This window comes from Nomascus leucogenys, chromosome 5 (genome assembly GCF_006542625.1).
Source record: "Nomascus leucogenys isolate Asia chromosome 5, Asia_NLE_v1, whole genome shotgun sequence".
Taxonomy (NCBI): domain Eukaryota; kingdom Metazoa; phylum Chordata; class Mammalia; order Primates; family Hylobatidae; genus Nomascus; species Nomascus leucogenys.
In genome coordinates, this window is record NC_044385.1 from 121,567,559 (window position 1) to 121,595,122 (window position 27,564).

At 41.7% G+C, this 27,564-nt stretch overlaps 1 protein-coding gene and 1 long non-coding RNA gene across 2 annotated transcripts in view; both read left to right on the plus strand.

Annotated features, from left to right (window-relative positions):
* LOC115835066 (heparan-sulfate 6-O-sulfotransferase 3-like) overlaps positions 1-27,564 on the plus strand; it is a 315,304-nt gene that overhangs the window by 77,818 nt on the left and 209,922 nt on the right. The gene's annotated exons all lie outside the window — the stretch shown is intronic.
* The window catches only part of LOC115835203, a 43,132-nt gene continuing 27,595 nt past the window's right edge, over positions 12,028-27,564 (plus strand). Inside the window, exon 1 of the long non-coding RNA XR_004030199.1 lies at positions 12,028-12,295. This is a non-coding gene — a long non-coding RNA (uncharacterized LOC115835203). The remainder of the gene's footprint in view (positions 12,296-27,564) is intronic.

The following is a 27,564-nucleotide window of genomic DNA, read 5'->3' on the forward strand; positions in this document are numbered from 1 at the left end:
TTTTTCTTTTTGTAAAACATAGTTAAGTGATTAATTTTCCTTCCACTTAAGGCGGGCATATGGCAAAGCTAGGGACTATAAAAAAGTGGTTTTTTTCTTTCTTTTTTAAAATAGACTATTGATACAAAAGTATTTGTGATGGATTTTCATGGCCGATGTTCACTCAACTTAAACTCCATGAAACTGTTCCCGGTGCTCATATTTACGCTGAAGTACAATGAGAAGCCACTTTTGAAGAAGTATTAGAATAGTACTTTTAAACAAATCTTCACGTGTTTCAATTAAAAAACAAACAAACAAAACAAAACTCAGAAGCTATTGGTGGCACAGAGAGCAAATGAAGGGTTGCTATTTTTAAGAGGTCTTCTTGTGAGTCAGTCAGCTTGGTTTCGCAGTGTCTAGCAACTTAACACCAATCAGCATGTTAGGGTCACTATACCTCAGGAATAGCAAGCTGTTAAGTAACCATACTGAATTAACTAATCACAGTGAGCTCATCTCTTAAAAATTGTTCAGGTGTAAATCTTATGAGAAACATGAAAAAGCACACTGATTTATGGACAGTTGAGCTAAAAACATTTATAAATATTTGCTGGTATGTTTTAGCATCTTTTCATTGTACTCTGAGAGCAATTAAAATTGTCCAGAGATCATTTATATTACCTTCCAAATTGTTTATGTGGAAGTTTTTCTAGCTCTTCCACAATTTCCCCTCCACTCCCGTTCAGCATATCACCTGGGGTTCTGCAGTGCAGTGTAGGTCCTGTGGCCCCCTTCCCACCTTCTGAGAGACAGAATTTGCTTTTGTTTCATCAGACACTGAAGACTCTTGTCAATACTTAGGAGAAGACTGGGGGCTGTTTAGATCTTTATGCTGTATTCTCAGTCTCTGGACAATGCTTCATAAAAGTGGTTTTGCAAATGATTCAATCTCACTGGCCAAGCCAGTTAAGTCGAGACGATTTTTTTCATGGTTTTCAGTGCATTCGCAGTATGTTTCAAACTCAAGCCCTCTCCCCAAGCCCCTGCTTTCTTGCAGGGTTTAGCACTGCTGAGTGGGTGTTGGCAGGCATGAAGGAGTACTTTCATATGTGACCACCCGAATACTCTGATCAGAATTTCCGAAACATGGGTCCTTCCTTCTGTTTGGAAAATGCCTAATGAAGTAAAGGGAGCCTGAAGGATAGTTCCCTGGCTTGCAGAGATTTCTGACCCTGATAAGAAAACTACTATATGAGTTTGGCCAGCCCATATTCAAATGGCCAGCTTCAGCCAACTTCTGTATTCTGTGTCCTTGTTTTCTTGGTGGACCAAGGTATGACTTTCCACTTGGACAAGTGTGTTATGTCCAAGATGCACACAAGAGGTTCAGGGTAGGGGAATGAATTGTTACTGTAACCGTGCTAAAAATTTGAAACTCCCAGAAAGCTGAGATTTCAATACTTTCCTCCCTAAAGTGAAGATCAAATAGCCAAATACTTTTCTAGTGCAATGATGAAGTTTCTTCTTGTAATGCCAAATGCTAAAGTAGGAATGAGCTCATTTACCCAACACCATGAGAGTTAACGGAAATGTCCCATATTCCCAATCTAGCACCCTCTAGGGTCCTTCCTTGCTTTATTTTTCTCCATAGAACTTACACCCTATAATGTACTACATTTTACTTATTTTAAGGAAAAATTTTGCCTCTATTCCTCTCTATTACACACACATGTGAGAATATAAGTTCATGAGGGCAGGAATTTTATTTTTGTCTTTTTGTTTACTATTGTATCTCCTACACCTAAAAGATTCCTTGGCACAGAATAAGCACCTAATAAATATTTTTTTGATGAATGAATGCCTCAGAAGATGGTGTTTTCTCAGGTGAATATTTGACTTTCTCTCCCAATCCACCCACCTAGAAGCTACATCTCTTGAATAGCTTTGAGGTCTCCCTCCTTTTATAGCAAAGGCTGAGAAAGACCTGACAAATAGTATGGTCATTTCTGAGGGTTTAGAACCACTGTGAAATAGTCTTAAAACCCCCGGGGCAGAATGAAACAGAGTCCTTGTGGCACAAAGAAATCCTAAAAAACTTTAAACCAGATTCTCTGGCTTTGGCAAGGCAGGAGGTCAGTCAGAAGTCAATATTCTCCTACCTTGCTAACTGCTAGAAGATTTGCTTTCCTATGATTAAACAGAAACCAGTTCCTGAAAAACAATGTCTGGAAGATTTCTCCACCAATCTTAACAGACCACCTTATGTTGTGGCCAAAAACTCCCTTGCCCCCATTATGGTTTTGGTGGGACAGCTAACCAGTCTTGCAAAACATTGCTGCTTAATGAATGACTGCCCACCACAGACTGGTGCTGGCCAGTCCACTCAGACTGCACGCAAGATGGGTTTGTGCCCTGCGTTTCACCTTTTGACATAAAGAGGCAAATTTACTGAGTGTCAACCTGTTTGGATTGAAAGATGCAAGGTACTGATTCTGAGTGTGTCTGTGAGGGTGTTGCCAAAGGAGATTAACATTTGAGTCAGTGGGCTGGGAAAGGCACACTCACCCTTAATCTGGGTGGGCACCATCTACTCAGCTGCCAGTGCGGCTGGTATATAAAGCAGGCAGAAAAACGTGAAAAGACAATACTTCCATAGCCTCCCAGCCTACATCTTTCTCCCGTGCTGGATGCTTCCTGCCCTTGAACATCCGACTCCAACTTCTTCAGTTTTGGGACTCAGACTGGCTCTCCTTGCTCCTCAGCTTGCAGTTGGCCTATGATTGTGGGACCTTGTGATTGTGTAAGTTAATAAACATACATATATATATGTTTCTCTCCTATTAGTTCTGTCCCTCTAGACAACCCTAATACACTGGCCTATAGACATTCATCAAAGAATCACAAATAAATGGAAAATTACAATCTCTTTAACAGAGGTGCATGGTACTTTAATGATAGCTAATTCTTACATTGCACTTGGTGCATGCCAGGAACTATTCCAAGTATTTTACTAACCCATTGAGTCCTCAGAACAAGGCTATGAGACTGGTAACTGTTTTACTGATAAGGAAACTGAGACACAGAGCTCTTGCTTCATTCCATGGATTAAGAACTAGCAAGTGGGGAGGTTAGGGCTCTAAGCCAGGAAGTCTGGCCTTAGGGTCTGGGCTGTTACTACTATGCTGTACTGTCACATATATTAGAGATTATGTAATAGGGAATATTTGGAAATGAAATAAGGTCAGTAGGGACTTTCCTCAAGATGCAGTGGCTGAGCTGATTTGGATGGAAGAAGAAGAGCTAACTAGGCAATGGTGTTGGAGGGAAGGGTTACAAATATGTCTACAGAAGGATCAGCATGTTCAAAGCCTAGTGGCAGGAGGAAGCATGGCCAGTATCAGAGATTGAAAAGAAGGCTAGTGTCTCAGGGCTTCAGACAAGAAGAAAGGGCTAGATGGGGATGTGGAGACAGTGTATCTGTTAGCTATGCTGTACAGCAAGCTGCTAAACAAAATGTCCTGCCTTAAAACAATAACCATTTATCATTGCTTCCACATCTGTAGTCAGTGGTGTGAGTCTCCTGGCTAGGTTGGGCTGACCAGGACTCACTCATCATCTGTGGTCAGCTGTGGGTTGGATAGGTGTCTGATCTTGGCTGGGTTCTCTCATGTGTGTGGAGCCTTGGCTAGGAAACCTGGATGGCGTGGTGGTGCTCCACTTGGTCTGTCACCCTGCAGCAGGCTAGCTTGGGCTCGTTAATGTGGTGGTGGAATTCCGAGTGAATGAATGGCAATGACTAAAGCCTCTTGTGATGTAGCTTTAGAACACCACCATCATTTCTGTCCTATTCTATTTGCCACAGCAAGTCACAAAGCAGCCTGGATTCACGGGTGGAGAAGTAGACTCCCGTTTGTAATGGAATGAGCTACAAAGTTATGCTGCAAAGCCATGGATACAGGAGGGCTGGAGAATTGGGGCAGTTTTTTTTGTTTGTTTGTTTGTTTGTTTGTTTTGCATTTGACTGCAGGCAGGTTGGGGCTATTACACTTAGGGCCTTATGGACATTTTAAGGCATTTTATTTTTAGTCTGTGAATACTGAGCAATTACTTAAAGATTTTAAGGTGTACAAAGACATCACTTAAAGATTTTAAGATGTATCTTTACCTTCAAAAAGGTAATTCTGGCTTTGGAGAATATAAGGAAGAGAGGATGTGGAGAGAACAGTTAGAAGACTATTGTAAAAGTTCAGGTGAGAGATGATGGTTTGGGTCGCTTTGGTGGGCATAAAGTTAGAATTGGATGCTTTTGAGAGCTAATTAGAAGGTAAAATTGACAAGATTTTATGATGGACTGGTCATGGATTGGATGTTGAATTTCTAGACCATGGGCTACTTGAGGGTGGGAATAATGACTTTCACATCTATGAAATCCTAGTGTCTGATACATCATGGGTGTTAACGATTTGAAAAATGAATGATTACACTGCATAGTGCATGGTCTTTTTCTTTTTTTTTTTCCAGTTACATGTAAATCCTTGTGGTTTGGTATACAGCTTCATTGTCTGGGTTTTTGTGTGTGTGTGATAGTTTCCAGAATCAACAAGCACAATGTCCAGGAAAGTGGCTCATTTGTTAACTTTCCCACCCCTGTAGCAGAAAGAGCACTGACTTCATGCAAAATGAAAGACATAGAGCCTTAGGGGGACATTCATCCTCCCAACATCTCTTCCCCAAGGGTGACTTGTGGGAGCAGGACCAATCTAATTAGCTTTTTGGGCTCTTGCTTAACAGAAGAACACAATATGGGCAAGCAATTGAAGCTGGAGGAAATGGTGTCCCTGGCTCTGGTTAATCTACTATTATTTTCTCCCTTTCTGAGAATGTGCCTTAGTAACTCCTGTGTGAGGCACAGGCTCAGATATTTTCAAACAAATAATGAAATAGAGGACCTAGCTCATCTTTACGGGGTATTTGAGTGGGGTTTTCTTCACCATATAGCAAAAGGCTGTGCAGTTGCAATTTTGGGGACCAAGGCAATGCAGCTGAAACGAGCAGTTTTTCTTTGCTTCAGGTTTGCTAATCTGCAGCCAAGGGGTTCTCTTTCCTTCAAGCTTAATCTTCACTGTTATCTTTGCTGCTCTTCTCAGAAGAGCTAAGGATTTAGTTAATTCTTTGGCCCTTTCTGGAAGGAGAGGAAATGGTTTGTCGCTGCTGCTGGAAGGGGGCTTCCTGCCTTCTTTCCTCTGCCTGGTTTTGAGGAGACATTCATTCTGTTAGCAAGTGGGGCTAATTTAGTGTGTTCAGCTCACTCCATTTCATAGAGCCCAGGGAAGCTGCAAAGATTGGAAAGACAAGATTGCATTTTTAAAATGCCTTTGAGCTCCAGTTGTTTGCATGTGAAATGTAGAATAATGCAAACTTTTCTGTTTCCCCATAACTAATGGGGCAAGTAATGGCAGTTTTATACAACGGAGCCTGAAAATGGACCCCCAGTGCAATTTATTTGATGCTTACAAGTTGCCCACTGGGTTTTTAATGTGAAAGACAGTTTTGCCTTAAATAATTGGCTCAAATGAAAAAAACATTGGAGTGCTCCTCTGTAAGCAATAATCTAGAATCACTTCTGAGACTGTTACCCTGGTTATTGTCATGATGTATGGCTCAAAATAATGACCTCTTAGACCCTTCTGCAGTAACAGACCCATTTCTTTTTTCCTGAGGGCATGAGATCAGGGTAGGTGGGGCAGGCTCCATGTGAACTGAATCCTCTTTGTGCTTTTTAATTTTTAAAATATTTGAGGAGAAATTTCCAGCGCAGTGTGTGAGCACTTAACCACATGCCTGTTATTACCACTGATGAGATTCACGCAGCTTGGACCTTGCACTTCTATTTACCCTTTAACAAGTTCTCCCATCATGGAGCTATTAACAATTGTTTTCTAAGAAAAACAACCAACACCACTGCACACACCCTCTTGCATTTCCTGTATCTGCTGAGTTACACTTACCCAGAAAGCTTTTTTGTTTAACACTAAATGGCGTGTGAGAGGCTGAATATCTAAACAGACCATGGTCAGACCGTTTATAACAAGAGAACTGGACCATGGCTTCCAGCAACCTCTCAGGAAACCAACCCCTTATCTACAATAAACAACCCAGCAAGCCCGCCTGACCTGCGGGAGGTCAGACCTCTGTGTCTAGTAACCATCTGGGAAGCTAAACAATAACTTGTGTAACAGTTGGCCCCAAATTGCTGAGACTTGATTAATAACTTCATCTTCATTAATAACCTTCATTAATAACCTTCATCTACCCTGGACACATCTTATGCGGATAAAAGGCAATTCTCATTCTTAATACAAAGTACGTCAAAAAATTACATTATAACTCCTAAGTAGCTTTTAGCAAATAATAAGTACAAAGTTCTAGTAAAGTCTATGTGGTTAATCACAATTCTCATTTGTAATATGATCATCTAATAACTTATTTTCTAAGAATGTAATAGTCACAAATATTAAGGTAGTACCTCTTCAGCAGCTGTCGTATTTCTGATGGCTTGTAAGAGGAATGTGATCTTTGACTGGCCTGGGATATTCTCATAGGTTTCCTGCATGGAAAAAAAAATGGTTAGGAAAGAATGTTAGAAAACTTCATGAGTAAACCAGTGAAAGAAATAAAGAGTGGGAAGGATGCCTGAGAAATTATTTAATCTAGGTCTGGTGTTAACACCTTCTGTGACATGAAATATACTTCAGATACATTAGGGAAGAGAAGATGTCCAAAGGGTTATTTATCAAGTTCCTTTCTACATATATCTCTTAAATGTTTCTAATGTGTGTGCATGTTTTCCCAACTTATGCTCCCTGGTTAACAAACCTCAAGGCCTAAGAGGGCCAAAAAATTGCCAAATGTGACTTAAGCCATTGTGCTGCAAACTTTAGTGCTCACTTAAAATCACCTTACATTATGAGAAACTATTTTGTTAACATTTTTGAGACTGGATGATGTACAACTGGTTCAAATTACTGCTACTTAGAACCACCAGACACACACCTGGAAGTAAGTCAGAGAAACAAAGTATTCAAATCCTTTATGCTACATTTCCTTCCAAGCAAGGATCGTACTAAAACCTTACTACATAGATAAATGAATGTGGTCAGGATAAATTTGGCCAGGAGGCTTTATTGTCTTTTGCAGATCTATTAGCAAGAGGTTTGTGACTCAGGACACTCTATCCTCTGCTAATAATGTAAAATCACAACAAACTGGTTAACAAAAAAAGTTGACATCAATTAAAAGACAGATGATCAGAACGGATTAAACGACAAGAACCAACTATATGCTGTCCAGAGAAGTGCAGATTCATATGCAACAATTCTAATGGTATTCGTTCACTGTGGAAAAGAAGTCAATTTAAGTACACTTGGAATTGCTTACTCTAAGAAGCCTCTTAGTAAATAGATAATCCATTCTTATCTAGCAGTTTAGAGTTGAGTCTAATGTGGGTGACATTAATTTCTTTAGAGCTTACCTGCTCCCCATTGTTACCATACCTCTTTATCTACGTGGTTTCTCTGGAACAAAGTGACAAGGGAGGAAAAACAAGGCTATTTTGAATCCACATCTACCTTAAACCTTTTACTAAGCACCCCATGGCATCCATGAGATATTAACAGATAATGAAATAAAGGCTTATAAGTTAGTGACTTGCCCAAGACCACAGACAATGAACAGCAGACAGAACTCTGGTCCTCTAAGGCCAACCATATTCAAAATCTCTCTGGTACTGAAAGCTCTGTTTCACTTCATTAAACAACCAGTTTTATTTATGCAGTGCTACACAGTTTTCAAACTTTTCAAACATATCTGTGTGGGGAAGAACAGATTTTGGGGGAAAGGAGAATTCAAGATCTTCTGATAACCTCAAGTTCCCATTCTAGTAAAAAGCACATAGGATCATAACAATGCTGAAAACTGCCAAAAAGTATTCACAGCTGAGGAGAGAAGATGGTCTGAATTTATTTATCCAGAAGAGATAATTTATGTAAAGATATTCACAAGCTGAATGCAAAAATGGTTATGTACCTTTGAGACTTTTCACTTAATATTTACCAAAGCAACTCCTTATGCCAGTAGTATGTTTTCATTTTAAAAGTATCTCACTATACAATAAAAAGCACCCAGCTTAGCCACTTTAACACTGGTAATGTGATCAATGTTTAACACGTAAATTTTCAGTGGTCTAAATCAAGTTTTTCTAAAAACTTTTTTTTTTTTTTCAGAGGGAGTTTCACTCTGTCGCCCAGCCTAGAGTGCAGTGGCGCAATCTCGGCTCACTGCAACCTCTGCTGCCCAGGTTCAAGAGATTCTCCTGCCTCAGCCTCCTGAGCAGCTGGGATTACAGGCGCCTGCCATGGTGCCTGGCTAATTTTTTTTTATTTTTAGTAAAGACGGCATTTCACCATCTTGGCCAGGCTGGTCTTGAACTCCTGACCTCGTGATCCACCTGCCTCGGCCTCCCAAAGTGCTGGGATTACAGGCATGAGCCACCGCGCCCAGCCAAAAACTTCTCTACTAGGCTGTCACTCTCAGAAAACCTAATATAAATCCTGAGGCTCCCTACCCTTGCCCAGGGGGAACTGCTGGTGTGACTATGGTAACTAGCAGACTTAACATTTGACTCAACTTAACATAGGGTCAAATATTAAACTCTACTCCATAATGAATTAGAAGCCAATGGTGGGAGAGTTTAGTACGAGTGACAGATGATGTCTGTTGAGAGAGGGTTCTCTCCATCTGATATGTTCCATTGTGGTAATCCAAATATAGGATTACATCAATACCATCACAATGGTCAAGGATAATGGTTAAACAGTCTAAGTTCCACACAGACAGGGATGGTAACTCTTTATCTTTGTATCTGAGTACCTAGCACATTAGCGTATAAGAATTATACAGACTGTTTCTAACACCATTCCCAGCACTAGTCCAGTTAGGTTCAGTGAATGTTACCAGTTGTGGCAAACAAAATTTCAATTCGATTTGATTCCACCTTATACAATTTACACAATGCAAAGACTTCTCCTCCGCCTCTTCCCTGCCCATGAAGAAGAAATGCTCATATGTACTCATCTCATTTCATAAATATTTATAGTGAGCCTACCTTGTATGAGGAAAAGTAAGAGGGGACGCATGACTTTTATCTATTAACACCCTGGTTCCTCAACAATCAGGTATATTTTTCAATGTTATCCTCTGTCTATTGAAATCTCAACAATGGGCTGGGTGTGGTGGCTCATGCCTGTAATTCCAACACTTTGGGAGATGGGAGGATCACTTGAGGCCAGGAGTTCAAGACCAGCCTGGGCAATACAGCAAGACCCTATCTCTACAAAAAACACTCAGTGAAATTCTCAGAGTCAATGAGGAACAAATTCTGTATGGAGAACCTTAGTAAGAAAATAAAATCCATGCATATAATTAATAAATACTTAAGCTTATGTCATATAAAAATGTCTAGAGATAAATACCATGAATACCCTACTTTGCACTACTTGTCAACTATTTATTCAATGGTTTATTCACGTTATTGTATTCTGAGACTCAGGGACATTCACATATGTTTCTTCAAATGAGAAACATTTTCTATAAAGAGAAATATCCTTACAGATATTTAAAAATAGAAATAAATGTAAAGCCTACTAACTGGCATATACGATGAAAAAATTTTAACTTTTTAGAGTTTTGATGTCCCTTCAATGATTTCAACCAAATATATAACCATATTTGAATACAAAAGAAGTCACCTTAGTCAACAGTTTGGTATTTATGTGTCGATTAAGTATTTTTATTTTGAATGAGTAAATTACAAAGATATTTACTGAGCCCTGGCCAATTTTTCAGTTCACAGAAAATATTTCTATATTTGCTCTGTCAGACTTAATGCTAATTTTATTTCATTTGATTTCTTATAAAACACTTATTTCATTAGGCAAAAAAGAAAGGGGCATTATATGGCACCGGAGAGCTTCTCTTAACATTTACTTTTTTGGGGGTCAAATTAGAAAATTCTGTATCACAGTATTTAGTTTACATATTAATATATTCTCAGGATATACAAAGAAAGTAAAAACCTAGCATCTGAATGTTTTCATTAGGAATAAAGAGACTAAGAGAATAACAGTACTTATTTCCAATTGTTCTTTATGAGAAAATGTGCTGAATGCTGATAACTATCCCCAAAGTGATGTAAGTGATAAAAGATTTACAACAGGCACCAACTGGAATTCAAGCTAAACCAGACACTGGCATTTAGTTCAATAGAAGAGAGATTCCCCACTAGGCTTGACAATAGAGACTTAAGCGACTGGAGGGAAGAGGGAGAATTAAACTAGCTTACTAATTACAATGCTGTTCTGCTTTGTAACACATGAAAATTTCTATTACAGGCTGGGATTAAAAACTTATTTTGGCGAAAAATTATCTCAAGAGTTAGCAGAAAGCATTAATATTCTTTTAAGCATCATCATATCCCCAAGGCAAACTGGTGCAATACATGCATATTACTTCTAGGAACAAATGCTACTTTTCAGTATTCTACAAGCAAACCTGGCAAAGTATGCAAAGATAGGTATACATGTACTCCTGTGCACAGTACTATTTTTAAAAGAGCAGGTCACTGGAAACCGCAATATCCATTTCATAGAGGGTTGCTTATATAAATATCTGTCCATATGATGTATAATCTACAGCTGACCAAAAAACTCACTCATGAGGCAATGTGAAATATAGAGTGGAAAATTCAACTTGCAAAATAGTGTAAATAGTATTAGAAGCCCATTAAGTAAAAAATGAATATGTATGTTAAATTTTCAGGGAAGATTCACGAGACACTTAAAAGCGGTCACCTTTGGGAAACGGGATAAGAAACTATTCACTGTTTGAATTTTTACCCTGAACATGTATTACATGTATAAAAAATAAAAACTTAATGAAGTGAGTAGTTGAAAAAACCTTTTCACATAGAACCGAATTTTGGGTGTGTTTACTTCACTTAATATAAAACCCCTAAGTGTAACCAGCATATCCACCATCTATTAAAAACAAGGATTACCACTGTCGTTTTAAAGACACCTGGAAAAGTCTTCAGGCCTGAGTTCAGAAGAGGACCTGTAGTCAACTTCATTGGCTATATGTAAAATTAATTTTTGTTATTTAAAAATATCTGGCTGAACATCCTTCACTTAATCTTATAAAACTCTTCAATCGCTTGGTTGCAAAAACCCCATATATAACCAAGTTTGGCGGTCAGCTAAGAAACTGGAAAGTTTCTCCCTCCCCTGGAAGTATCCCACCAGAATCGTGGTCTCAACGCTGACAATGTAACATCAGTCTTCTAGTGAACTTGGTAAATGAGCTTACAGATATATTTAAAATACTGTCACTTGAAAGTATCTCCACATTTTGGAGGCCAGGAACAAGAGGTGGTGTGAAAAAAAGATTACGGTTAGATTTAATGAAGTTGAAGATAAACATATGGTACTGGCCCAGTTAAACAACGGAAGTCCCACTACATCCCATTTATCCCACGATTCTCTAGAGAGCAAAGAAAATTTGTCTGCAGAGCACAGTAAGTGTATTATAAGCCCAGAGTAAGGTGGAAACTGCATAGAAAGAAACCCTAAAGGCAACTTTACAAAACTGGGGGTGGGAGGGGGCAGGGAAATCTGGCTTCTGATGTTAGGAACTAGAATGAGAAAGAACTAAATGGAAAAAGGCAGTAGCGACAAGGCAGGGCACACATTTAAAAAGAGAGGGACAGACGGTGTGGGAGATGAGCAGGGGGTAGAAGCAGGCGTGACGGGTCAGGTAGCAGCCAGGGTTTGGGAGACCCACAGCGCTAGGTTGGGTGGAGACAGCGGCTGGAAGGGCGGTGGGGGCTCCCGCTGGGAGAAAGCGGGAAAGGGGCAAGCGGGGAGCTCGGAACGGGGGTGGCCAGCGGAGTTGGGGCCCGGGGCCCGCCCGGCACCCCGCACCTGGACGGGGGCACGTGGTGGGAGCGGCGGCGGGGAGGTAACTGGTGCCGGGCGCTGCGGCAGCAATGGCCGGAAAAGCTCGGGGGCACGACCGGGAGCCGCAGGCCGCCTCACACGTGGGCTGCGCGGCCGCCGCGGACTGGCCGAGGCCCGGCGCGCCCGGCGTCGGGAAAGGGTCGGCGCATCGGCCAGGGCGCGGAGACGCGGGCGGCGAACTCGGTTACCTCTGCTTGTTTCCGGACCACATTGTCGGGGCTGAGCAGGTTTCCTAGGAGCAGGTAGAACTGTTGCTGCTCCGCCGCCATTGCGCTACGCGTGAGAGAGAGGGAGGGAAGGGAGACAGGAGCCGTGAGGCGCGCTGGCCAGGCCGCGGGAGGGGCGGGGGCGGGCCCAGCGCGGGGACCGGCACTAGCGACGGCGCGGGGCTTGGGGCGGGCGGGGCAAAGGGGAAAGCGAAGGACGGGGCGGGGCCTCGTGGCCTCTCACCCCCGCCGCGGCCGCCAGCGCCGGCGCCTCACTGGCCCTGGGAGCAGGGGAGCGGGGCAGAGGCCGCTTCCTCGGGGGCCGCGCTGATTGGCCACGCACCCTGCGGTGCTGTCACTGGCCGCGCCGGGGGCCGCCGGCTGTGCGCGGGTGGGGTAGGCTGGCGGCTTCGCAGCCGGGCCTGGGCTGGGATCGGGGTCGAGGTCGAGGCCTGGGCTGGGGCCAGGGCTGCGTCGCGGGGACAGCGGGAGGAGCCGGCCGGCGGGCACGGCCGGGCCGGGGAGGAGGGGCCCGTTTCTGAGCGCGGGAGATTTCGGCGCCGCGGGCTGGTCGGCCTCCTCGCGGACCCCCGGCCCCTCCCCGCGGCCGCAGGAGCAGGCCCCACCCCTTTGGTCCCTCGCCCCCTGGGATCCAGCCCTTCACCCACCCCAGGAAGGCAGTCCCTTTAGACCCACTTCCTATGTACCTTCCACTCACAGACTCCGCGCTTTCCCGACCTCCCCCAGGGCTGTGGACTCAGGGCGCCCCTTCCTCCCGCCGTGCTCGCCAGTGACTCATGCCTGGGGCTTGCCCGGAAGAGGGGTTACTCAGCCTGGGGTTCTCCCGCCAGGCCGCCCGTCACCAGCCCGCGGTCGTCCTCGGATGTCCACGTAGCAAACATGCCCCCACCCCAGGATCTGTGACTGTTCCTTTGAATCCCTTGTTTAGGAATTATGTTCTCTCAATGATTGGGGAACGTCAAGAGAGACACCTTTCTTCCTAAAGGAGCACTGGTTTACAGGGCTGATATCTCAATCTCAGTCTAGGAACCTAGAGGCGTAATTTCAATTTCAGCTTTCTAATGCATAGATAATACACGCAATGTTCTTTAGCTCCTGGGGCTGCCAAAGGCAGAGAGCAGCGTACAAATCAAAGGGTACTTTTGTTGAGACCCTGTTGTATCCAATACATTGGGCTAAGGGTGTCAGTGGAAGCCTCGCTCTGTAGCCTAGGCTGGAGTGCAGTGGCACGATCTCGGTTCAGTGTGACCTCTGCCTCCTGGGTTCAAGCAATTCTCATGCCTCAGCCTCCCAAGTAGCTGGGATTACAGGCATGTTCCACCATGCCCAGCTAACTTTTTTGTATTTTTAGTAGAAAAGGGGTTTCACCATGTTGGCCCAGTTGGTCTCGAACTCCTGACCTCAGGCGATACCCCCCCACCTCCGCCTCGGCCTCCCAAAGTGCTAGGATTATAGGCATGAGCCACCGCGCCCAGCTACAAAAACAATTCATTTATGCCCCAAAGGGACACTACATCTGTAGTGAGGAGGTTTCATATTGGGTGAGATGGAGAGTAGTTCCACACCGCTGGCAGTACATAGTATTTAACTTAGGGAATTTAATTTCCTGTTGGCTATTCTGCTGCAGTTCTGCTCTTTGAAAGTCAAAACATTTGCTCTTTGGTGAATGATTTTAAATCTTGGCCACTGTGTCCAGAATCTGGGCTGAGCCCTGGGATCCACATGCAGTTGTGATGGCCAGCCAAGATTTTTTTCTAAAGGATTCTAATTGATTCCTAGAGAAAATTCTCTTAGAAAGTTTTGGGCCATGACGATGATGGGTTCTCTACAGGAGGTCTGCAGATCTATCTTTGTTGAATTTATATTTCTTAGATGTGACAAGATTTCATTCTTATGCCACGCTATTTCTTCTAGACAAACCACTATGCACATTACTTGGGGGCAGTTTTTTTTTGTTTGATTTTGATATATTTTTTCCTGTGTGGATAGTTGGGGTGTCTGGATTCTGAGGAGGTTTCATCATCAGCCAAGGTTATTAAGGTTTTAAGAATTACAGGCCGGACAGGGTGGCTAACGCCTGTAATCCCAGCACTTTGGGGGGCCGAGGTGGGCGGATCACCTGAGGTCAGGAATTCGAGATGAGCCTGGCCAACATGGTGAAAGCCTGTCTCTACTAAAAATACAAAAATTAGCCAGGTGTGGTGGTGGGCGCCTGTAATCCCAGCTACTAGGGAGGCTGAGGCAGGAGAATTGCTTGAATCTGGGAGGCGGAGGTTACAGTGAGCTGAGATCGCGCCATTGCACTCTAGCCTGGGTGACAGAGCAAGACTCCATCTCAAAAAAAAAAGAAAAGAAAAACAGACAAAAACAACTCATTCAAATGACTAGGTTAACAGCGAAATATGATAAATTGCCTAGAGGCTGCTTAGGGAATGGCCTGATCCCCAGTTACTTTTTAACAACTGTTGTGCTATGTGTTTTTATTGGCAATGAGTCTATAGATTACATATATTTGCTCAATAGTTACAAATAATAGAAATCCAATCAAGTTTGCAGATATTTGTTACTATTATTATTATTGTTATTGTTATTATTTTGAGACAGAGTCTCGCTCTGTGGCCCAGGCTGGAGAGCAGTGGTGTGATCTCACTGCAGCCTCCGCCTCCTGAGCTCAAGCGATCCTCTCACCTCAGCCCCTCCAAGTAGCTGGTCTACAGGGACAAGCCACCACACCTGGCTAATTTTTGTAGTTTTGGTAGAGATGGGGTTTCGCCCTGTTACCCAGGCTGGTCTCAAACTCCTGAGCTCAGGTGATCCTCCCGCCTTGGCCTCCCAAAGTGCTAGGATTACAGGCCTCAGCCACCACACCCGGCCAGGAGCTTGTTTTTTAATGAGGCAAAGTGTAAACCTAAGATTATTTCAGGCAGGCTAAAAACAAAACAATTTTGTATTAGTGGTGACATCAACTGCTAGAACACGAAATCACAGCCCAGCCTTATTTTAACGTTTTAAATATCCAATCAAAAGGGAAGGAGAATTTTAAGGTTAATGAATGAAGAGACCACCCGCCACCCAAAATGGGAGAAATTCCAGTAAACTTGGGGTAGATAGCAGATGTCCTGACAATGGAGACTGGTTCTGGTGTCCAGAAAACCTCCTAGGTGGGGACTGTATTTTCGGTAGCAGGCTTGCCATTTTGGAGAGTTTATAATGCTCAGCCTTCTGGGAAGTTTACTGCACTTAGAAGCCCATTTCCCATAGACAGTGTCATTATTGTTTATAAGAGTATCATTTTCTTATAAGAAAATAACTCAGGGGCTGGGTGCTGTGGCTCACACCTGTAATCCTAGCACTTTGGGAGGCAGGTGGATCCCCTGAGGTCAGGAGTTTGAGACCAGCCTGGCCAACAGGGTGAGACTGCGTCTCTACTAGAAATATATAAAAAAAAAATAGCTGGATATGGTGGCACATGCCTGTAATCCCGGGTACTCAGGAGGCTGAGGCAGGAGAATCGCTTGAACCCAGGAGACGGAGGTTGCAGTGAGCCAGTATCATGCCACTGCACTACAGCATGGGCGACAGAGCGAGACTCCCTCTCAAAAAAAAAAAAAAAAAAAAAAAGGAAAAGAAAAGAAAATAACTTAACTAAGATATTGCATAAAGGCAGCCCTCAGGAGTATAGACTTATTTATTTCCCAAGGAGATCAAATGGTGGAAAGTAAAGAGCGTTGAACTTGAGTCTAGGGGATTTGTATGTTTAGTCTCTTACTAGCTGTGTAACCTTGAGTGCTTAATGTCACTAAGCCTCAATTTCTCATTTATAAAATGGGGATAATAAAAAGTATAATATTATTAATCATAAAAGTTCTTCTAGCATTAACTTATAATTGGAAGTAAAAATGCAAGGGTAGAAAACTTTGAGTTTTGCTCACTCGGTATTCGCTGCCATTGCCTTGGCCACATTAAAATAAAAAAAACAAACACAAAACTGCCCCAAAGTAATGTACTTAGTGCTTTATCTTGTGAATGGCCAGCTCCTTTCCCTTTCAGTTTGTTAGACTTGACATTACTTCCATTAAGTGCTGGAGGCAAATTTGCTTGGAGCATTTGCAACCCCTTACGAAAAGGGTGAGGTTGGGGGAAAGAAAACGAAGTCTCTCTCAACTGGTACTTGAAATCTAGGTAGTTTAGGGTTTTTGCTGTTAGGAAGTACTGCGCAGCCTGGGCATGACGCCTATTTGTAATACTGCAGGAGACAAGGCTCCTTAACTAGAGAGCATCAGAATCTCTCCCGCTACTGCTCTTAGTTTTATGGGCTCCCATGTTGACGGGAGTGTTCTGGAAATGGGAGAAGGTTGGAGAAGTTAGGCTTGTAAGACCTCTGTGAAAGCTTTCCTCAACTGGGATAGAATTTGGTTTTGTCTGCCCTTTCTGGTTTGCAGAGTGCTGAATGCAAATAACGTGATTCTCCCAAGTGAATAATCTAATTTTTTTAAGTTGTCTCCAGTCTCTATGACTCCTCATCCTGGTAGTTGTAAGCGCTTGTGCTCTTGATATCACAATTTATTATGAGGGTCAATTTAGATGCTATAAATCAAAGTGTTATAATCTGTAACTACACCAACGTAAGCTGATGGCATTATTATTTTTGTTAATAATTAACCTGGTACAATGAAAAAGAATGCTGGCTTTGTTTTCTCATCTGTAAAATTGGAATGATAGTTCTTCATAGGAGTGTTTTGAAAGTTAGGATAATATATGTAAATTCACATAGTATGGTGTCTGCATAAGTAGATACTCAATAATTATCTCTTTTATTAGTAAGATGGATTTGGGAGTTAAATGTGACCTTAAACAAGTAATTACTCTTTTTGTTTGTTTTTTTAGAGATGGGGTCTTGCTATATTGCCCAGGACAGTCTTGAATTCCTGGGCTCAAGCGATCCTCCCCCCTCGGCCTCCCAAAGTGCTGGGATTACAGGCTTGAGCCACCGCGCCTGGCCTTAAACAAGTAATTAGTCTTAAGCCTGCATCTGATGCATAGTCATGTGCATCACATTTGTGTTTATATAAAATCTACTTGCATATTTTCTATTAGTCTCCCAATTGTACAGAGTAAAATAGTGTATGGAATGGATTACAGATATTCAATAGACACTTGGCTGATAAGTAAGATTTCTGACTCTAATATTGATGTTTTCTCTTGCCTAGATAAGAGCCAGCAAAAAAAGTTTGAACGGTTGAAAAATTATTGAAAATATGCTGAAATATTCACATTTTTTTTCAACTGCTTCTTATCAAAACTTTCAAGTTCCTGCTCTGAAGCAGTCTGTTACATACAGTCAGTGCACCCCAGCCAGGGGCAAGTGGGACCCTAACAATCCTGAAGGACATTGTGCACAATAGGCCCTCAGTAAATTGTGGAATGGAACACAGGCCAGGGAAATTTTGACTTGATTGTTTTCTTTTGCGCCCTTTCTTAGTTTTATATTTGAGATTCAGTGGATATCTGCAGGTGGAGGGATTCATTTTAGGGAGGCTGGGAGCAGAGGCTCCAGAGCCGGCCAACGTGCAAGTTTAAATGATAGCTTCACAACCTACATGCTGTGTGATCTTGCCCAAGTTAACCTTCCTCAAGCCCAGTTTCTTCTTCTCTGAATTGGGTGTAATAGAAGTATTTTTTACTACTGATTAAAATACCTGGCAGTAGTGCCGGGCACAGAGTAAATGCTTAATAAATAGTGGCTGTCATTGCTAATACAGATTGCAACCTCTAAAATTTGTAACTTTAATTTTGATTGGACATCTACCTGTTAGACTATTGCATTTTTATATTCCCATTATATAAGTGGTCATGTTATAGGAATGCATAATAATTGTGGTTAAGAAAAAAATCAAGTTTGATTTGATTATCACAGAGCTATTTAAAGGCTATTTCCAGCTTTCAATGCTACAGTTGCAATGCTCATTATGGTAGCCATTAGCCATTAGCCATTATGACTGTTGACCAATTGAAATATGGCGTTTTTGAACTGAGATATGCTTTTTTCTTTTTTTTTTGAGACGGAGTCCCACTCTGTCGCCCAGGCTGGAATGCAGTGGCACGATTTCAGCTCACTGCAACCTCTGCCTCCCGGGTTCAAGTGATTCTCCTGCCTCAGCCACCCAAGTAGCTGGGATTACAGGTGCCCGCCACCATGCCCGGCTAATTTTTTTTTTATTTTTCGTAGAGACAGGGTTTCACCATCTTGGCCAGGCTCATCTGGAACTCCTGACCTCGTGATCCACCCGCCTTGGCCTCCCAAAGTGCTGGGATTACAGGCGTGAGCCACTGAGCCTGGCCTGAGATATATTTTAAGTGTAAAATACACAGTAAATTTCAAAGACTTAGTAGGAAATTAGGAATAACAATTTTATATTGGTCACATGTAGAAATGTTAATATATTGTGTTAAATAAAATATTAGTTATATTTATTAATAAACTATTGTTAAATGTATTAATTTCACTTTTTTTTTACTTGTTAAAAATACGGCTACTAGAAATTTTAAAATTGCGTATGTGATTTGTATTTGTGGCTCATATTATATTTCGATTGGGCAGTGCTTTGCTAGAGAATAAAATAGCGAACTAGCTACACATAGGTGTCCTACATACTTTGTACATTGACATTTAGGAAGTGACTTTTGGCTGGGTGTGATGGCTCATGCTTGTAATCCCAGAAATTTGGGAGGCTGAGGTGGGAGGATTGCCTGAGACCAGGAGTTCGAGACCAGCCTGGGCAACATGGCAAGACCTTGTCTCTTTAAAAAAAAAAAAAAAAAAGGAAGTGACTTTTTCCCCAGGTGAAATCAGTTACCTTATTGTGTTTTCTGTTGCTTCTAGTTTTCCAACTTGATCCTCAGGCATTTGAAGACATGGTACAGTACTTTCTGAGCAGTGTTCCCTTAGGAATTTCTTTCCTCTGCTGATTTGACAGAAACAGAATGGTGGACCATTAGATGGTACTTAATTTTGAAGATGATATTCTTAAAAATCACGTCTGATTTTGAAGAATAAATCCTTATCAGTTAAATTGAAGACTGGTTAAGAGTTGGAGAAAATAAAAATACCTTTTCTTGATGTTAATTGTTTTCATTTAAAAGTGGTAAGTGGATTTTTAAAAATCATTTGTTGCATTTTAAAACCTGAAATAAAAATATACTTAGCAGAGGCCGGGTGCAGTGGCTCACGCGTGTAATCCCAGCACTTTGGGAGGCCGAGGCAGGCAGATCACGAGGTCAGGAGATCAAGACCATCCTGGCTAACATGGTAAAACTCCGTCTCTACTAAAACACAAAAAATTTAGCCGAGCATGGTGGCGGGCACCTGTAGTCCCAGCTACTTGGGAGGCTGAAGCAGGAGTATGGTGTGAACCTGGGAGGCGGAGCTTGCAGTGAGCTGAGATCGTGCCACTGCACACCAGCCTGGGCGACAGAGCGAGACTAGGTATCAAAAAAAAAAAAAAAAAAAAAAAAAAATATATATATATATATATATATATATATATATACACACACTTAGCAGAAAGATTTCATTTCTAAGTTAAATGATTTTTCTTAGGACACAAATAGGTTGAAAATAAAAGGATAGAAAAAGACACACCATGCAAACAGTATTCAAAAGCAGATATACAGCCTGGCCAACATAGCGAAAACCCGTCTCTACTAAAAATACAAACGTTAGCTAGGCATAGTGGCAGGTGCCTGTAATCCCAGCACTTTAGGAGGCCAGGGTGGGTGGATCACTTGAGGTCGGGAGTTCAAGACCAGTTTGGCCAACATGGTGAAACCCCGTCTCTACTAAAATTACAAATGTTAGCTGGGTGTAGTGGCAGGCGGCTGTACTGTCAGCTACTTGGGAGGCTGAGATATGAGAACTGTTTGAACCTGGGAGGCAGAGGCTGTAATGAGCCGAGATGGTGCCACTGCACTCCAGCCTGAGTGACAGAGCAAGACTCCATCTCGAAAAGACAAAAAACAAAAGCAGGTGGAATGGATCTCTTAATTTTAGACAAAACAGATTTTAAGACAAAAAATGTCATTAGCGATAAAGAGGACATTTTTATAATAAAAAATTCAATCAGGAAGATAGAACAGTTTTAAACACATGTGCCTAACAGCACCAAAATACATAAAGCAAAACCTGACAGAATTAAGGGAGAAATAGATAATTCAACAAAAATAGTTTGAGACTTCTGTTCCCACCTTTCAATAACGGATAGGATAACTGGATAGATCAATGGTAAATGGAAGACAAAGAACAAGATAAACCAACTACACCTAAAAGACAAGTGTAAGACACTCCACCCAAAAGCAGCAGAGTAAACATTTTCCTCAAGTGAATATGGAACATTCTCCAGGATAGATGATATGTTAGGCTGTAAAACAAGCTTCAGTCAATTTTAAAGGATTGAAACCATACAAAGTATGTTCTCTGACCACAACAGAATAAAATTAGAAATCAAGAACAAAAGGAAATTTGAGAAATTCACAAGAGATTAAACTGCATACTCCTAAATAACAAGTGCATCAAAGAAGAAATCACAAGATGGCCTGGCACGGTGCTTCATGTCTCTAATCACAGTGCTTTGGAAGGCTGAGGTGGGAGGATCCTTTGAGCCCAGGAATTCAAAGTTACAGTGAGCAATGATAGCACCACTGCATTCCAACCTGGGTGACAGACAGAGTGAGACCCCTTCTCTATATTGAAAAAAATCACAAGAGAAATTAGAAAATACTTTGAGCTGGGCGAGGTGGCTCACACCTATAATCCTAGCATATTGGGAGGCCGAGGTGGGTGGATCACAAGGTCGGGAGATTGAGACCATCCTGGCTAACATGGTGAAACGCCGTCTCTACTAAAAATACAAAAAATTAGCCGGGCGTGGTGGTGGGCACCTGTAGTCACAGCTACTTGGGAGGCTGAGGCAGGAGAATGGCATGAACCTGGGAGGCGGAGTTTGCAGTGAGCTGAGATCGTGCCACTGCACTCCAGCCTGGGCGACAGAGCGAGACTCAAACAAACAAACAGAAAATACTTTCAGATGAATGAAAACAAAAATATAAGATACCAAAACTTATGGGATAGCAGTGATAGCAACGCTCATAGGGACACTTAGAGCTGTCCTTATGAATTAGAAAAGAAGAAATCAATAACCTACTTCCTTAGATACTAAAGAAAGAAGGGCAAACTAAATCTACAACAAGTAGAAAGAGAGAAAGCAAGAAAGAAAGAGAAAGGAAGAAAAAGAAAGAGAAAGAAGACTAAAAAGGAAATTAATGAAATAGAAAATTTAAAAAGAGAAAATAAAAATAACCCAAAATTCTTTCTTTGAGAAGATCAACACAATTCACAAACTTTTGGCTGTACTGACCAAGAAAAAAAAGGGGAGACTGAAATACTACAATCAGGAATGAAAGAGGAGACATCACTACCCAGCTTTCAGAAATAAAAAGAATTATAAGAGAATACTTTACACAATTGTGTGCTAGCAAATTAGATAACCTAGAGGAAATGGACACATTTCTAGAAAAATGCAAATCAAAAGTGATTCATGAAGAAATAGAAAATATGAATAGATCTACAGCAAGTAAAACTATTGAATTAGTTATTTTATTTTATTTTATTATTTTTTGAGACAGAGTCTTGCTCTGTCACCCAGGCTGGAGTGCAGTGGCATGATCTTAGCCCACTGCAACCTCCGCCTCCCTGGTTCAAGCAATTCTCCTGCCTCAGCCTCCCAAGTAGCTGGGACTATAGGCACACACCACCACACCTGGATAATTTTTGTGTTTTTAGTAGAGACATGGTTTCACTGTATTCGTCAGTTTGGTCTTGAACTCCTGACCTCAGGTGATCCACCTGCCTTGGCCTCTCAAAGTGCTTTGATTACAGGCGTGAGCCACCGCGCCCAGCCAAATTAGTAATTTTAAAAGTCACAAAGAAAAGTCCTAGACCAGATGACTTTACTGATGAATTTTACCAAACATTTAAACAGCAATTAACACCATTCCTACTCAAACTTTGTGAGAAAATAGTAGAGTGGACACATAATAAATCATTTTATAAGGCCAGTTGTGCCCTGCTGCCAAAAACAAAAAAACTGTAGACCAATATTGACACAAAAAATTCTAAACAAAATACTAGCAAACTGAATTAAACAACATATAGAGAGGATTATCTACCATGACGAAGTGAAATTTATCCCAGGAATGAAAGGTTGGCATAACATATGAAAATCAATGTAATATACCATATTAATAAAGCATAAAAACTATATGAGCATCTCAATTGATGCAGGATAAACTTTTCAGAGAATCCAGTCCCTTTTCATTATTAAAACACTCAACAAACTAGGAATAAAGAGGGATTTCGACTTCATAAAAGCCATCTGTGACAGACTCACAGCTAACATCATATTTAGTTGAGAAAAACTGGATGTTTTCTCCCTGAGATCAAGACAAGACAAGAATGTCTATTCTCACCATTTTTACTCAGTATTTTACTGGAAGTTCTATCTCTTTTTTTTTTTTTTTTTTTGAGAGGGGGCCTTGCTGTGTCACCCAGGCTGGAGTGCAGATCTTGGCTCACTGCAACTTCCACCTCCCTGGTTCAAGCGATTCTCCTGCCTCAGCCTCCTGAGTAGCTGGGATTAAGGCACGCGCCACCACACCCAGCTAATTTTTGTATTTTTAGTAGAGATGGGGTTTCACCATGTTGGCCAGGTTGGTTTCGATCTCTGTCATGATCTCATGATCCGCCTGCCTCGGCCTCCCTAAAGTGCTGGGATTACAGGCATGAGCCACCGCGCCCGGCCTGGAAGTTCTATCTCTATTCACAGGTGACATGATTTCGTATAGACAAAATCCTAAGGAATTCACACAAGCACACACACACACAAACTATTAGAACAAACAAAACAAGTTCAGCAAGGTTGCAGGAGACAAGATCAATATATAAAAATCAATTGTAATTCCATACACTAGCAATAAACAATCTGAAAATGAAATTAAGAAAAGTTTTATTTACAATAGCATCAAAAAAGAATAAGACTCAGTAGCAAAGTAACAGTAACTTTCACAGAACTGTAGAACTTGTATGCTGAAAATTATAAAGCATTGTTGGAAGAAATTAAAGAAGATCTAAATAAATAGAAACAGTCTATATGCATGGATTGGGAGATTTAATATTATTAAGATGGTGATACCCCCCTCCCTTAATCTATAGATTCAAGGTAATCCCAATTAAAATTCCAATTGCCTTTGTTTTTCAGATATAGACAAGCTGATAGTTTTTTAAATTTGACTTTCAGTTTCGATATACATGTGTGGAACGTGCAGGTTTGTTACATAGGTATACATGTGCCATGGTGGTTTGCTGCACCTATCAACCCATCATCTAGGTTTTAAGCCCTGCATGCATTAGGTATTTGTCCTAATGCTCTCCCTTCCCTTGTCCCCCAGCCCCCGACAGGCCCTGGTGTGTGATGTTCCCCTTCCTGTGTCCATGTGTTCTCATTGTCCAGCTCCCACTTATGAGTGAGAACATGTGGTGTTTGGTTTTCTGTTCCTGTGTTAGTTTACTGAGAATGATGGCTTCCAGCTTCATCCATGTCCCTGCAAAGGACATGAACTCATTCTTTTTTATGGCTGCATAGTATTCCATGGTATACATGTGCCACATTTTCTTTATCCAGTCTATCGTTGATGGCATTTGGGTTGGTTCCAAGTCTTTGTTATTGTAAATAGTACTGCAATAAACATACGTGTGCATGTGTCTTTACAGTAGAATGATTTATAATCCTTTGGGTATATACTCAGTAATGGGATTGCTGGGTCAAATGGTATTTCTGGTTCTAGATCCTTGAGGAATCGCCACACTGTCCCTATATAAGAAATGGTGCTGGGAGGCTGGGTGTGGCGGCTCACGCCTATAATCCCAGCACTTTGGGAGGCCAAGGCGGGCGGATCATGAGATCAGGAGATCGAGACCATCTTGGCTAACACAGTGAAACCCCGTCTCTACTTTTTTTTGGTAAAAATACAAAAAAAAATTAGCCAGGCGTGGTGGCAGGTGCCTATAGTCCCAGCTACTCGGGAGGCTGAGGCAGGAGAATGGCATGAACCCAGGAGGTGGAGCTTGCAGTGAGCCGAGATCGTGCCACTGCACTCCAGCCTGGGTGACAGAGTGAGACTCATTCTAAAAAAAAAAAAAAAAAAAAAAAAAAAAAAAAAAAAAAAAAAAAAGAAATGGTGCTGGGAAAACTGGCAAGTCATATGCAGAAAACACAAACTGGACCCATTCCTTACACCTTATACAAAAATTAACTCAAGATGGATTAAAGATTTAAATCATGAAAACCCTAGAAGAAAACCTAGGCAATATCATTTAGGACATAGGCATGGGCAAAGACTTCATGACTAAAACACCAAAAGCAATTGCAACAAAAGCCAAAATTGACAAATAGGATCTAATTAAACTAAAGAGCTCCTGCACAGCAAAAGAAACTGTCATCAGAATGAACAGGCAGCCTACAGAATGGGAAAAAATTTTTGCAATCTATCCATCTGACAAAGGGCTAATGTCCAGAATCTACAAATAACTTAAACAAATTTACAAGAAAAAAACAACCCCATCAAAAAGTGGGCAAAAGATATGAACAGACACTTCTCAAAAGAAGACATTTATGTTGCCAACAAACATGAAAAAAAGCTCATCCTCACTGGTCATTAGAGAAATGCAAATCAAAACCACAATGAAATACCATCTCATGCCAGTTAGAATGGTGATCATTAAAAAGTCAGGAAACAACAGATGCTGGTGAGGCTGTGGAGAAATAGGAATGCTTAAACACTGTGGGTAGGAGTGTAAATTGGACAAACTGATTCTAAAAATTCATCTAGAGTTGCAAGAGACTCTGAGTAGCCAAAGCAGTGGAAAAAAACAAAATTCGAAGGATTAACAGTTGCTGAATTCGAGGCTTATTATAAAGCTATAATAATGGCTGGGGGCAGTGGCTCACACCTATAATCCGAGCACTTTGGGAGGCCGAGGCGGGCAGATCATGAGGTCAGGAGATCGAGACCATCCTGGCCAACATGGTGAAACCCCATCTCTACTAAAATACAAAAAATTAGCCAGGCATGAGGGTGCGTGCCTATAGTCCCAGCTACTTGGGAGGCTGAGGCAGGGGAATCACTTGAACCCGGGAGGCGGAGGTTGCAGTGAGCTTAGATTCCACCACTACACTCTAGCCTGGTGACAGAGCTAGACTCCATCTCAAAAAAAAATAAAAATAAAAAAGCTATAATAATTAAGACACTGTTACTGGCATAAGGACAGACATATAGATCAATGGAATTGAATAGCGACTCCAGAAATAAACCTTACATGTGTTGTCAGATTGATTTTTGACAAAGGTACTGTGATGGTTAATTTTATGTTTCAGCTTGGCTAGGCTGTTGGAGCCCTGTTGTTTGGTCAAACGGCAGTCTAGATGTTGCTGGGAAAGTATCTGTGGATACAATTTAGCATTTATAATCAGTTGACTTTAACTAAAGCAAATTACCCTCCACACGGTGGGTGGGCTTCATCTAATCAGTTGAAGGCCTTAATAGCAAAAATGGAGGTTTCTGGGGGAAGAAACTGTTCTGCTACAAGACCACAGCACGGAAACCCTGCCCGAATCTCCACCTGCTGGTTTGCCCTTCAGATTTCAAACTCAAGACTGCAACATCAACTCAAACCTGAATTTCCAGCCTGCTAGCCTGCCCTGCAGGGTTTGAACTTGCCATCTCTCATAATTATGTAGCATATTCCTTAAAATAAATCTCTATCTACCTTTTTTTTTTTTTTTTGAGACAGTTTCACTCTGTCACCCAGGCTGGAGTGCAGTGACGCAATCTTGGCTCACTGCAACCTCTGCCTCCCAGGCTGAAGTGATTCTTGTGCCTCAGCCTCCTGAGTAGCTGGGCCTACAGATGTGCCTCACCATACCCACCTAATTTTTTGTATTTTTAATAGAGACAGGGGTTTCACCATGTTGGCCAGGCTGGTCTCGAACTCCTGACCTCAAGTCATCTGCCTGCCTGGGCCCCCCAAAATGCTGGGATTACAGGTGTGAGCCACTGTGCCCATCCTATCTATTTCTTATTGGTTCATTTTCTCTTGAGGACCCTGGCTAATATAGGAGCCATGACTGTTCACTGTGGAAAGATTGTTGCCAGTACAACTTGATATCCACATGCATTAGAATGAAGCTGAACCCATACTTCACATCATAAAAACTTCAAAATGGATCATAGACTAAATGTAAGAGCTAAAACTATAAAATTATTACAAGAAAATATAGGACTAAATCTTCATCGCTTTGGGGTAGGCAATCATTTTTTAGCTATGACATCAAAATCACAAAAGGCAGAAGAGAAAAATGGATACATTGAACCTCACAAAATTAAAACCTTCGTGCTTTTAAGGACACCATCAAGAAAGTTAAAAGACAACCCACAGAATGAGAGAAAATATATGCAAATAATATATATTTTTTTGAGACAAAGCCTCACTCTGTCACCCAGGCTGGAATGCATTGGCATGATCTCAGCTCACTGCAGCCTCCGCCTCCCAGGTTCAAGCGATTCTCCTGCCTCAGCCTCCAGATTAGCTGGGATTACAGGTGTGCGCCCCCACGCCCAGCTAATTTTTGTATTTTTAGTACAGATGGGGTTTCACCATGTTGGCCAGGCTGGTCTTGGACTCCTGACCTCAAGTGATCCACTCACTTTGGTCTCCCAAAGTGCTGGGGTTACAGGCGTGAGCCGCTGCGCCTGGCCACAAATCATAGTCTTATAAGGGACTTATATTCAGAATATTTAAAAAGCCCTACTCTCAATTAAAAAAAGACAACCCAATTTAAAAAATGGGTAAAACATTTGAATAGACATTTCTCCAAAGAAAATATACAAATGGCCAATAAGCACATGAAAAGATGTGCAACATCGTTCATCATTAGGGAGATGCAAATCAAAACCACAATGTAAGATACCACTTCATACCCAATAGAATGGTTTTAATAAAAAAGGCAATAGCAAGTGTTGACAAGAATGTGGAGAAATTCAAACGCTCATACTTTGCTAATACGAACATAAAATGTTACAGCCAATTTGGAAAACAGTCTGAATAAGCTGGGTGTGGTGACGCATGCCTGTAATTCCAGTTACTCGAGAGGCTGAGGCATGAGAATCACTTG